Source organism: Salmo salar, chromosome 19, assembly GCF_965601325.2.
Source record: "Salmo salar chromosome 19, fSalSal1, whole genome shotgun sequence".
In the NCBI taxonomy this organism is placed as follows: Eukaryota; Metazoa; Chordata; class Actinopteri; order Salmoniformes; family Salmonidae; genus Salmo; species Salmo salar.
Genome location: NC_138309.1, coordinates 2,999,391 through 3,012,286, shown reverse-complemented (window position 1 = coordinate 3,012,286; position 12,896 = coordinate 2,999,391). Strand labels below are relative to the sequence as shown.

Sequence of the window (12,896 nt, the reverse complement as noted above, 5' to 3'; positions counted from 1 at the left end):
TGTGTTTGTGAGATAATATTTAATCTTTCACAAAATATGTAGATTAATTTTCCACTTCTGCACACAACTCCTGTAATGCAACACACCATTACTAAAAACTGCACGAAAATAAAAAGACTTCATTCCCCAATTGCAATGTAGCTATAAAGCTCTAAGAGTAACAAACCAATATAAATTAGGCCTATATGTCTGACAGCAGTTATTAAGCCACATTTTGAATTCTATGCTGCTGGCCTTTTTTCTTATAGGCAACTATTATTATAGGCCTATAACTCGGGGGGAGTCGTGAGTCATGGCCTGTGGTTTGAGAACTTTAGAACCACTGGCTTAAAGCAGTTTCTCTGGACCCCCCCCAAGGTTGGAGTTCACACCCCCCCTAAAATAAAAATCTAATCTGTCCGCCAAAGCCACTCAAAGAACAGACTACAAATAAAAAGTAAAATGAAAGAAAGTATAGACTACCGATCTCTGTCCACCGTACTGAAATTGCGCAGGGTTTGCACAAGGTGATTTAGTTGCTTAATTAAAGTACTTGAATTCGGCACTCTGAAATTCAACTATTAGTATACCTTGAAAATCATACATTTTCTCAAGTTGCTACTTGGAAAGTACTTGAATTAAAATCATAGGAGAACAGAAAATGCTCAAATATGTTACTATGAAAAATATTAGAAAAATGTACTGGTCTTGTGAATTCATTTCCATGCAGACTACCGAGTTTTATTTCCTCATGGGTTTCGCGCACTGGTTGCCAGGCGAGTTCGCTCATTCCACCCACACTGCCACTCAGTCATGCAGGTACAGAACTGACTGACTAGGCGCCGCCAAACGTCACATCGATAGCTAAAATGCCAAGCAAATGTAGATTCAAACCTGCCTGGCAGGATATTGATGTTTATGAATGAGTTTTGCCATACCCAACCAGGGATGTAGTGGAGGGTAAACACACGTACGCACATTTTTATTTGTGAAATAGCGTTTACTCACGTTTTTATTTAGTTCATTATCGTTTACGCACTTATTATTGCGTTCCAAGCATTGATCAACGCTCAGAAGGCTTCTTGATCTGGGTTCTAATTAAGCAATAAGGCCCGAGGAGGTGTGGTATATGGCCAATATACCACGGCTAAGGGCTGCTCTTATGCATCAAGCAACACGGAGTGCCTGGACACAGTCCTTAGCCGTGGTATATTGGCCATATATCACAAACCCCCGAGGTGCCTTATTGCTATTATAAACTGGTTATCCAACGTAATTAGAGCAGTTTTGTCATACCTGTGGTATACGGTATGATCAGCATTCAGGGATCGAACCACCCAGTTTATAATCTCAAATGATTAATGTATGCATGCACGTTATATTTGCCTGCTCCCCGGATTTGCAGTGTTAGCAGCGCATTCATTCAGCACTCTGTCCTATGGGAAACTCTGCATGTCAACAGACATCCCCCCCAAATAAAAAAACCCTGACTCTCGGAGAATTAGTGCACAACTGATAAATAGATGCTGAAATTAAGATAGCTATAATCAAAAAGATGGGCTACTATAAGTTCTCATAACAAAATAAATCTACCTCTCTCTACAGAGAGTAGTGAGACAGACAGTGGTGAGTCAGGCTGCAATGACTTTTTTTGCCTGAATTTAAAATGGATTAAATTTAGATTTTGTGTCAGGAAATCGGTCAATTGAAATAAATTCATTAGGCCCTAATCTATGGATTTCACATGACTGGGAATACAGATATTGGTCACAAATACCTTTTAAAAAATGGGCCTCACAATGGGCCTCAGGATCTCGACAGTGTTTTTGTGCATTCAAATTGCCATTGATAAAACGCACTTGTGTTCGTTGTCCGTAGTTTATGCCTGCACATACCATAACCATACCGCCACCATGGGGCACTCTGTTCACAACGTTGACATCAGCAAACCGCTCGCCCACACGACGCCGTACACGTGGTCTGGGGTTGTGAGGCCGGTTGGACGTACTGACAAATTTTCTAAAACGACATCGGAGGCGGCTTATGGTAGAGAAATGAACATTCAATTCTCTGGCAACAGCTCTGGTGGACATTCCTGCAGTCAGCATGCCAATTGCACGCTCACTCAAAACTTGAGACATCTGTGGCATTGTGTTGTGTGACAAAACTGCACATTTTAGAGTGGCCTTTTATTGTCCCCCGCACAAGGTGCACCTGTGTAATGATCATGCTGTTTAATCAGCTTCTTGATATGCCACACCTGTCAGAGGGATGGATTATCTTGGCAAAGGAGAAAGGCTCACTAACAGGGATGTAAACAAATGTGTGCACATCATTTGAGAGTAAGAAGCTTTTTGAACATATGGAACATTTCTGGGATCTTTTATTTCAGCTCATGAAATATGGGACCAACAATTGCGTGTATATTTCTTTTCAGTGTATACTGTATACCTTGAAAACTTGATTGCTGACATGCAAAACATTTTTTGGACTATATCAATAATGCACTAATGAAACAAAAGACAGTTTTTGGGTAGAATTTTCCTTTAAATATTTGACACACTTCGCTTGTTAAGCTGTTGACATTAACAAGCAATTAAGCAGAGAAGTATATGAGAGCACCATAAAGCCTCCAAGTGGATTACACATTGATTACTTTGCTTTGGCCATTAAAAATCAATAATTGTCAAACAGTCTGCAGACACTGAGAAGCAATTTGTGTTTGTTTTACAAAATGATATGTTCCTTAAAAATCAAAGCACAGAAGAGTAAGAATGAGCAGTTAAAAGTCAAAATGCTAAATTATTCAATTTCTTACTCTCTCTCTCTCTTACCGTGATTGGCATGTATCTTTCTCTTGCACCCCTCACCTCTTGTCTATGGGATAGCAGTAACAGCACAAAGCATATCCTGTTGTCTCAATCTACCTCTCTCTGTTTAACCTGCTCGCAATAAAAGTCAATGACAAGAAACAACAGGTAGAAGACAAACTCATCTCAGAAGATAAACTGATCTCTGTCTCTATAGGTAAACATTCAGAAAGTAATGGCAGATAACGAAAAGGGAAACAGTTTAGGGGTTTTCATGGCTCATCGGGCCCAATAAACTCCCCCAGACAGGTCTCTGGCTAATGTACTCCAAGACAGCAGCAGATACAACTAATTTACAACTCAATTACAACTCAGTCAGAACCACATTCTGGCTCAATGCCAACAGAATCTCACTGAGATTGCACTGGATTTGTGATGTTTCACATCTGTATCAGGCCTTGCCATATTTCGTTACTAACGATGTTGTTGTGCCCATTACTCAATTACAGGTTTAATTGATACAGATGTATGTGCTGATGAACCTCTTTAGCAATAGGGAACATTTGACATTTTCTTTACATAGACACTGAGTGAACAAAACATTAAGGACATCTGCTCTTTCCATGACATAGACTGGCCAGGTGAATCCAGGTGAAATCTATGATCCCTTATAGGTATCACTTGTTAAATCCACTTGAATCAGTGTAAATGAAAGCTTAAAGAAGGATTTTAAGCCCTTTTTTATTTAACCTTTATTTAACTAGGCAAGTCAGAACAAATTCTTATTTACAATGACAGCCTACCGAGGAACAGTGGGTTAACGGCTTGTTGAAGGGCAGAACGACATATTTTTACCTTGTCAGTTTGGGGATTCAATCTAGCAACCTTTCAGTTACTGGCCCAACGCTCTAACCACTAGGCTACCTGCCGCCCCAAAATTGAGACATGGATTGTGTATGTGTCATTCGGAGGGCAAGACACAAGATTCTTGACACAAACCGATACGCCTGGCACCTACTGCCAGGTGTACCGGTTTGTGTCAAAAACTGCAACGCTTCTCTGTGGTCCACCACCCAAAGGACATCTAGCCAACTTGACACAACTGTGCGATGCATTGGAGTCAACGTGGGCCAGCATCCCTGTGGAACGCTTTCGACACCTTGTAGAGTCCATGCCCTGATGAATTGAGGCTGTTCTGAGGGGGGAATGCAACTCAATATTAGGAAGGTGTTCATAATGTTTGGTATACTCAGTGTATGTTATCTGTATTTCAGGGAATACTAGTGTGTATGCTAATTATGTTAGAATGCTAGACCAAAATCCTCTATTGTTTGAAAAACCTCTCGCTTTGAAGACTAGACAATATGATTCTGCCCTATTTTGCACTCATTACATTTGCTGCTTCTACAAATAGAAGTAGAGGGAGGAGTAATACACAGACAGAAAATTGGCTTCATAACATGGATGTCTCCCCAGAGAAATCTATGACTCCTTCCGTTAGTATTGTAAAGGGTGAATGATTATGCGTTTTTATTTAGCCTTATCTTCCGAGTGAGGCATCCACTAATGTGAGCAGAGTGCTTTCCAGTGATCCAGTCAACCCCGTCTGTTTACACTGCATACTTCATCATTGGATAGAAAACGGAGGTTGACGATTGTCTGTTAGTGCAATCATTTATGAACACATGAATTGCCCTGAAAAGACCGCTGAGCATCACTCAGAAGCACTATCAAATGACAGTGACCAAACGATGAGATATTTCCCAGGAGGTTTTTCATTTCATGTGGGGAAAATAACCTTTGAGTCACCACACGTTGGAGAGAATATGTTTAGTAAGAAATGCCTGGCTGTCATTTGTAGCTTATGTGTCCCAAAAGGGTTATTCCTTTTACACATGAAGCCCTCTGTGTGTATACATAATATCACTCCTCATAATGACACCCACGCAAAATATTAACATCCGTGTTTCGCAGTACATATCGGCAGATATTAGTCTTGCTAGCTATGGATGAGACACGTAGCTTTGATTCCCTCACGAGAGATGTAATTCGTCACCTCCCCAGAGGAACAAAGCCAGTCTGCATGTAGAAGCAATTAGACCGTTTTTTTATTGAAAACAAATCTGACCAATTAAACCAATAGAAAGCCACCTGATATATCTCTTTATGACCGAACAGACAGCCACAGTCCTAATTTCCATGGTTAACTTTGATTGATTGACTCAAAGTCTGTTGAGAGTTGGGACTAAATAGATGATGCCATTGGTCTGAATCCCTAGGTATGTGTGGTGTCTGGGGAACAAATTGACACCGTGGCTGTATCATGGACACCAATTAAACACAACATGAAATTAGGTTGTTTGCGAGGGGTTCAATATTTTTTAATCAGTCCTGAAGAAATTTCCAAATTAGAGATGGATGTAAGTGTCACAAAAACAACCACTAAATAAGAACGTTAACAAGCACACTCGATCCTGATGGTATTGATTTCTCTGGCTGTGTTTACACAATTTGGATCCTTTTCACTAATTGGTATTTTGACCAATCAGATCATCTGTTAAAAAATATCTGCTGTGATTGGTCAAAAGACCTATTAGTAGAAATATATCAGAATGGGGCTGCCGGTATAAATGCAGCCCGTGTAACTGAGACTGATTGGCAATTAGCCTACATGATGAAATCATTGTTCATTGCGGAAGTCAGAAAATAATATACAAGGATCTACAAAGGCTATTCAGAAAAAAAGGTGGATCTTCCCTGTTGGACTTTATTGGACTGATCATTGAGGTGGACAATAGCAAGTATCAAAGCCCCCATATGGCAAAACTCTTCATTTTTATATAATTTCTTCCAGCCTTGTTATTTTCAGAAATGACTGTGTTCTAGGAAATTTGAGAAACATCTCACAAACAAGCAAAGCTCCTGTGAGTCTGATGTAGCTGCCAAGACAGGCTTCAAAGACTGTAGAAGAATGATGGGGGTAAACTGAATGGCAGTGGTGATAGAACCTTTAACCTTCATTTCATGTACTGGAGGTACATGCTGCAGTACATCATGTTCTGTGGTCTCTTCAGTGATAGCAGGATTCTAGTAGATATGTAAAATATACAACTGTCTGTTATCAACTGCTTTTCTTCCACTGGTGAAATTGGGTTCCAAGCCAGCCAGCCATTCATAATAAGGATGAAGATTTCATTTAAAAGAAGTTGGATCCAAGAAGCTACCCGAAAACCTAGCAAGACACAAACGACATCAAACACAGACAATGTGACCACAAACAATATACACAGGCAGTTAGAAAAGCCAAGACTAGCTTTTTCAAGCAGAAATTTGCTTCCTGCAACACAAACTCAAAAACATTCTGGGACTCTGTAAAGTCCATGGAGAATAAGAACACCTCCTCCCAGCTGCCCACTGCACTGAGGATAGGAAACTCTGTCACCACCGATAAATCCACTATAATTGAGAATTTCAATAAGCATTTTTCTACGGCTGGCCATGCCTTCCACCTGGCTACCCCTACCCCGGTCTACAGCACTGCACCCCACACAGCAACTCGCCCAAGCCTTCCCCATTTCTCCTTCTCCCAAATCCAGTCAGCTGATGTTCTGAAAGAGCTGCAAAATCTGAACCCCTACAAATCAGCGGGCTAGACAATCTGGCCCCTTTATTTCTAAAATTATCTTCCGAAATTGTTGCAAACCCTATTACTAGCCTGTTCAACCTCTCTTTCGTATCGTCTGAGATTCCCAAAGATTGGAAAGCAGCTGCGGTCATCCCCCTCTTCAAAGGGGGACACACTCTTGACCCAAACTGCTACAGACCTATATCTATCCTACCCTGCTAATCTAAGGTCTTCGAAAGCCAAGTCAACATATTACCAACCATTTCGAATCCCACCGCACATTCTCCGCTATACAATCTGGTTTCAGAGCTGGTCATGGGTGCATCTCAGCCACGCTCAAGGTCCTAAATGATATCTTAACCGCCACCGATAAGAAACAATACTGTGCAGCCGTATTCATTGACCTGGCCAAGGCTTTCGACTCTGTCAATCACCACATCCTCATCGGCAGACTCAATAGCCTTCGTTTCTCAAATGATTGCCTCACCTGGTTCACCAACTACTTCTCTGATAGAGTTCAGTGTGTCAAATCGGAGGGCCTGTTGTCCGGACCTCTGGCAGTCTCTATGGGGGTGCCGCAGGGTTCAATTCTTGGGCCGACTCTCTTCTCTGTATACATCAATGATGTCGCTCTTGCTGCTGGTGAGTCTCTGATCCACCTCTACGCAGACGACACCATTCTGTATACTTCTGGCCCTTCTTTGGATACTGTGTTAACAACCCTCCAGACGAGCTTCAATGCCATACAACTCTCCTTCTGTGGCCTCCAACTGTTCTTAAATACAAGTAAAACTAAATGCATGCTCTTCAACCGATCGCTGCCTGCACCTGCCCGCCTGTCCAGCATCACTACTCTGGACAGTTCTGACTTAGAATATGTGGACAACTACAAATACCTAGGTGTCTGGTTAGACTGTAAACTCTCTTTCCAGACTCACATCAAACATCTCCAATCCAAAGTTAAATCTAGAATTGGCTTCCTATTTCGCAACAAAGCATCCTTCACTCATGCTGCCAAACATACCCTCGTAAAACTGACCATCCTACCGATCCTCGACTTCGGCGATGTCATTTACAAAATAGCCTCCAATACCCTACTCAATAAATTGGATGCAGTCTATCACAGTGCCATCCATTTTGTCACCAAAGCCCCATATACTACCCACCACTGCGACCTGTACGCTCTCGTTGGCTGGCCCTCGCTTCATACTCGTCGCCAAACCCACTGGCTCCAGGTCATCTACAAGACCCTGCTAGGTGAAGTCCCCCCTTACCTCAGCTCGCTGGTCACCATAGCAGCACCCACCTGTAGCACGCTCTCCAGCAGGTATATCTCTCTGGTCACCCCCAAAGCCAATTCCTCCTTTGGCCGCCTCTCCTTCCAGTTCTCTGCTGCCAATGACTGGAACGAACTACAAAAATCTCTGAAACTGGAAACACTTACCTCCCTCACTAGCTTTAAGCACCAGCTGTCAGAGCAGCTCACAGATTACTGCACCTGTACATAGCCCATCTATAATTTAGCCCAAACAACTACCTCTTCCCCTACTGTATTTATTTATTTTGCTCCTTTGCACCCCATTATTTCTATTTCTACTTTGCACATTCTTCCACTGCAAATCTACCATTCCAGTGTTTTACTTGCTATGTTGTATTTACTTCGCCACCATGGCCTTTTTTGGCCTTTACCTCCCTTATCTCACCTGATTTGCTCACATTGTATATAGACTTAATTTTCTACTGTATTATTAACTGTATGTTTGTTTTACCCCATGTGTAACTCTGTGTTGTATGTGTCGAACTGCTTTGCTTTATCTTGGCCAGGTCGCAGTTGCAAATGAGAACTTGTTCTCAACTAGCCTACCTGATTAAATAAAGGTGAAATAAAAAATACAAACAGAGACACATACAACAGCTGAAGTTTACAAGTCTAATACTATAAATCTTAATAGTCTCAGTGCTTTTGATTTGTCCAAAAGATGAAATGCACAATGTTAATCTGAGCATGGGGTTGTGAGCTATCTCTGCTTCCCTGAGCTATGGCTCCTGGTTCGCTAATAAAGCAGCGTGTCTGCCTGAGGTAATTGCAGTCGTTTCTCTCAGTCGTATGAGCAGAGAGGACTATCTGGACTAGACCAGTAAACACAGGTCCCCTGGTAGCAAGCATACAGAAAGAGAGAGCATGATTCAGACCGGTGTCTACCAGACTGTTTCAATGGTGGACAGAGGGTCAATGACACATGTACCATGTCATTCTGACCTGAGTAACATAAACAGGCAAGCCCTCCTGGAGACTTAATGTTGATAGCCTACCTTTGTTACTTATGGACATGGGAGCTTCTACAATAGTAAAACATTGGACATATTCTGTGGCACAAAGCTGCTAAGTCAAACTGTAAAAGTTGGCTTATGAAAAAAAGATCAAAGTTGTCCTATTGCTTGATAAATATTGTGTTCATTTAATTCCAACTGTTGAGAACTGTTTACAATAGCTTCAGTTAATGGTGGTTGTGGGCAGAGGCAATATCCGCTACTTACATGAATTCCCTTAAAAAATAATCATAAGGGGGTCATACTTTAAAACAGAGGTCAAATCAAACAAATCACTGATACAATACAAAGTAGTGCACTTCTGCAGGGCACTTCAAATAAAACATGCCAGCCCTCCTCTAAGATATAAAACGAACTAACTGAATAGCATGACAGCACACAATCAATATTTACAATATTTTTAATTGCTTTATAAACACAAGCTCTTTCATTACAATTCAGAGCTTTCTTGGTCGGATCGGTTTTCAAAAAGAGACATCAATTTCCTAACATTTTACCAAAAAAAATCTCTCATATGAAAAAATAAATAAATAAAAAATTGTCCAGATTCACCCACTATCTCTTCCACTTTTCGAAAAAGAAAAATGTGATTATCAGAACACACAACCCATTTACAAAACAGTCCGACATCTGCCATCTTCTACCCAGTCTTCCCCATCAGTGTGTCAGCCATCTTGGGCAGGAACATTTCTAGGAAGTGAAAGAAGTCCTGGTACAGTCCGGTGCCATTAGCAGAGGGGCGAAACATGATCATGGCCATGGTGCTCTCTGTGCCGCCCACCACCTGGGCCTGAACCTGTAACTCCAGTGGCTCCTTGTCCACTATGTGCTGGGTCTCCAGCTCCACACTGCTGCCCTCTGGCCTGGAGTCCATGTTCATCGCCCCTTTAAACAGCTCCCACCTCACCTCCCACCGGCCTGCTCACACCCTGTGCCTCTGGACATAGGTCCAGCGTGGAGACCCGGGCTGATTCCCGCTGTAACTGTCCAGCCTGGGCCTCATGCCCTGCAGGGACATGGAGGCGTCGCTGCTCTCAGAGGACAGCAGCGCTCTCTTCCTCACCGTGGTTGTTTGTTGATTTACAGTATCCATTCCCTCAGCTCCAGTGCCTTCCTGCATGCCTGTGTTAATCAGGCTGCACTTGAGCACTCCCTGAAACAGCCCCTCCACTGCAGAGCACACCCTCTGGAACCAGAGCAGGCGGAAGCCGTCCCCGGGAGAGTGCACATGGCTGCGGACCGCCTCGGGGAGCGAAGAAGCTTTAAAGGGGATGCTGATGGCTAGTGCCTGCTCCGCCCCCTTGTGGTGGTGGAGGTGAGGACCCTCGTCCCAGGGGGTGAAAAGGCACACCAGGACCCACACCTTGCCTTTGGTGGACTTGGGCTCGTACTGCAGGCTGCAGCAGTACTCTGCCTCCTGGCACACCCTCTGAAAGCTCCTCTGGCTGCGCTCCGTTAGGTTGCCCGCCACATTGTGGCTCAGCTCGAAGGGGTCCAGCACACTGAAGTGGCCAAGCTTAGGGTCTAAGGTCCTCTCCTGCTCCGTCCCCTTCCCGCTTTACCTTGTCGCGGCTAAGAAAGCTGGTGACGGGGAGTGAACAGCCCTCCCTGATGGAGCTGACAGAGCTGGCAAAGACAAACTGGGCATAGGAGAAGTCCGACAGCAGGGAACCGACAGAGAAAAACAAAGGAAAGCTTCAAGCTATTGATCAGCCCAAAATGAATAAATGATGTGAAAACAACTGAGGGTGTTATACCGAAGATGTACTTAGAGCCAGTTGGGTAAGATGAGGACAGATTTAATTGATAACCTGTAAATAATACATCCAACTTCACCATTACTCCCTAATTGGTATAAAAACAGATTTAATATTGTACCTGCCATTACAACGAAGATATTTTAATTACTTTTATGAAGAGTGCGTTACTTTTCCTTCTTCGTCTTTCTCTAAACCAAATAGCACCTTCAATTCTACTACTGATATCCTGACTTTCTCTCGTAACGCTGCCCATCCTCTTCTTCTGCATGGTTGGATGTATTTTTCATACAATTTTTGGTGTAAATTGCCCAGATCCTGGGTGTTCTTGCTGGAGGGCACAGCAATGGGCTTACTGGGGAAGGTGCAGCTCCAGCCTTCAATAACATACTCTTCCTCCTCACCTTAGAGGAATAGAGAAGTACAGTGAAAAAAACACATCAAGACAAATAATAATTGAATTCACTAGGCACAAAACTATACACATCCTCAGGTTAAACCTATTTTCTGCCATATAGGGGACTGCATGGGTTAATATAGGGTACAACATGGACTACATAAATACTAGTCCTAACAGTAGTACAAGTCCTATACATGCTAAATAGAAATGGCTTGAGAGGAGAGAGGTGTGTTATCAGCATGCATGTGATATTTGTGTTGAGCTTGAAAGCGGTGCAGACAGGCAGAAGTACATAGAGGCCATGTCCTTCAGCTGGTCCAATGTGGGGAGAACAGGAGGGTCACACTTCTGCAGATAGATCACCAGCAGGGTCAAAGCAAAGATATTCAGCAAGTGTCCCACACCACTGAGATTACACCATAAAGATAAAACTGTCATTCCAAGCATGTGACACAAAGCAGCATAATAACTTATCGTCTGTTGACAAAAACGTTAAAGAAAGGCAGCAAGGTTCTGCTGCCCCCTACTGAATACAGTTCAAAATGGTATGAAATCTAAGACGTTAGTCTCTCATACAGGACGCTGTGAAGACCACTCACCAGCCAGCTGCTTCTGTTTGGCCCAGTAGCGGGATGGTGTAGACCAGAGGACGCAGCCTGGAGTCCAGCCCTGAGCACTGCTGCAGAAAACGGGTGCTCCTCACCGCCAGTCTGATGGGTGGAGGAATAGAGAGCAGGAGGGTCGGTTGGTGGTGACCCATGTTTGTGTTCATACCAGAAATACTAATAGTTGTTGTTGTCTGACTTTTCTGATCATTATCAAGTTCCTAGGATATAGGGCTAGGTGTCAGTCTGGGTCTGAGCCATACACAGTACAATAGGCATAGAGATACAGTTGAAGTCGGAAGTTTACATTTACATTTACGTCATTTAGCAGACGCTCTTATCCAGAGCACATACACTTAGGTTGGAGTCATTAAAACTAGTTTTTCAATCAGTCCACAAATTTCTTGTAAAACACTATAGTTTTAGCAAGTCGGTTGGGACAACTACTTTGTGCATGACACAAGTAATTTTTCCAACAATTGTTTACAGACAGATTATTTCACTTATAATTCACTGTATCACAATTCCAGTGGGTCAGAAGTTTACATACACTAAGTTGACTGTGCCTTTAAACAGCTTGGAAAATTCCAGAAAATGATGTCATGGCTTTAGAAGCTTCTGATAGGCTAATTGACATAATTTGAGTCCATTGGAGGTGTACCTGTGGATGTATTCCAAGGCCTACTTTCAAATTCAGTGCCTCTTTGCTTGACCTCATGGGAAAATCAAAAGAAATCAGCCAAGACCTCAGAAAACAATTTGTAGACCTCCACAAGTCTGGTTCATCCTTGGGAGCAATTCCCAAATGCCTGAAAGTACCACGTTCATCTGTACAAACAGTAGTACGCAAGTATAAACACCATGGGACCACACAGCCGTCATACCGCTCAGGAAGGTGACGAGTTTTGTCTCCTAGAGATGAACGTACTTTGGTGTGAAAAGTGCAAATCAATCCCAGAACAACAGCAAAGGACCTTGTGAAGATGCTGGAGGAAACAGGTACAAAAGTATCTATATTCACAGTAAAACGAGTCATATACAAACATAACCTGAAAGGCCGCTAAGCAAGGAAGAAGACACTGCTCCAAAACAGCCATAAAAAAGCCAGACTACGGTTTGCAACTGCACATGGGGACAAAGATTGTACTTTTTGGAGAAATGTCCTCTGGTCTGATGAAACAAAAATAGAACTGTTTGGCCATAATGACATCATTATGTTTGGAGGGAAAAGGGAGAGCTTGCAAGCCGAAGAACACCATCCCAACCGTGAAGCACGGGGGTGGCAGCATCATGTTGTGGGGGTGCTTTGCTGCAGGAGGGACTGGTGCACTTCACAAAATAGATGGCATCATGGAGGGAAATTATGTGGATATATTGAAGCAACATCTC

The 12,896-nt window shown here is 42.9% G+C and overlaps 1 pseudogene; it reads right to left on the bottom strand.

The window, feature by feature from the left end:
• Nucleotides 1–9,667: 9,667 nt before the first annotated feature.
• LOC106578322 (speckle targeted PIP5K1A-regulated poly(A) polymerase-like) lies at nt 9,668–11,662 on the bottom strand (annotated as a pseudogene).
• Nucleotides 11,663–12,896: the final 1,234 nt, after the last annotated feature.